Here is a 1,282-nt window from a genome sequence, read left to right as displayed (position 1 = left end):
GGACACAAAGCAAATCTTTTTTTTAAAGAAAATTGGAACTTTTATTGAAATTATTTTAATTACTTGCCATTATCAGCGGTCCTTTCTTGGGGAAAAAGTTTTATCTTACTGTGATTCAGCTGGATCACACACACTCTTTTCACCTAGTAAATAATGAATGGTGGCTGTGATTCACAGCAAACTGAGCTGAATAAAGGTTCCATGGAAATCTGCTGTATATGATAAAAGAGATGACTTTCGTTGGCTTCCTTATTCAACAACCAATGGAGCAATATGTGGGTATTTTGGATTTGATAATAATAAGGCTTCCACTCCCGCCATGCTGCTCAAGCTTCTGTAATGCACTGGTGATCTGCTCTTTGAATTTCTTGTCCATTAGCCTCTTGGAAAGACTTGTAAGTAGATGCTTCAAGTGATCATTCAGAGCAGGACCAACAACCACACTTAACTGTACCAGTGCACCAAGTCCTCTTTCAAACACATCATCATCTGGATGGACCAGAGCAGCCTTTAGCACAGGGATCAGTCTTGGGAGCAATGGTACAGCTTTTTCACAAGCACCTCTGACTAAAAGTAATTCTCTAAAGCCTTCCTCGGACACAAAGGTATAAGGATGCTTTGTCTCTCTCAGACCCTCAGCTAAAGTGACAAGAAGAGGATCAAATGGGAGACTTTCAGGAGGGCATTCCCACTGCAGTCTGTTTCACTGATCCACGTACCAATCTGCAAGGAGTGCCTCCTTTAGAGTAAATAGCTGCAAATGCAGAAAGGGCTCTCAACTGCTCCCCAAAAGGGTTAATTGTCCTTGGGTTGAGTTTATCACTGGGTGGAGGATGGAGTCTCCTTGCAGCCTCAGGAGAACTGGTGGAAGATGAGGACTTGCTCTGCTGAATGGTACTTCTTGGCTGCACTTGGGCTCAAGAAGATGTCCTGTCAGCACAAGTTCCTGTTGCTTTGTTTCTCAACTGCACACGTCCGGGACACTCAGATTTCTGCATTGCTTCCCTTTCACCCCTTAAATCCCACCTTTCCAACCCCTAACAGCACTAGCACTTTCAGATAACCAAGGGCAGTAGCGTCCACACCCAGGTGCCGTCAAGGCTGGAAAATGAGGAAGTCCTGTAGAAACCAGTAGCGGAAAATGAAGTTTTAAATTGGAAGAGATGGGGTGGGCAGCTGCATTTAAGGCCTAGGAAGGCTACTCTCGGCCAAGGTCGTAAGTCAGGGAAGGCGGGGACCGAGACGAAAGCACAGGCGCTAGAGTCCTTAGCAACGGGTCATC

General features: G+C 45.3%; 1 pseudogene; it reads right to left on the bottom strand.

The window, feature by feature from the left end:
- Nucleotides 1-240: 240 nt before the first annotated feature.
- On the bottom strand, nt 241-1,013 carry LOC123457635 (annotated as a pseudogene).
- Nucleotides 1,014-1,282: the final 269 nt, after the last annotated feature.

This window comes from Jaculus jaculus, chromosome 1 (genome assembly GCF_020740685.1).
Source record: "Jaculus jaculus isolate mJacJac1 chromosome 1, mJacJac1.mat.Y.cur, whole genome shotgun sequence".
NCBI lineage: Eukaryota > Metazoa > Chordata > Mammalia > Rodentia > Dipodidae > Jaculus > Jaculus jaculus.
The sequence above is the reverse complement of the archived record's forward strand: the minus strand, read 5'-3'. Positions and strand labels throughout refer to the sequence as shown.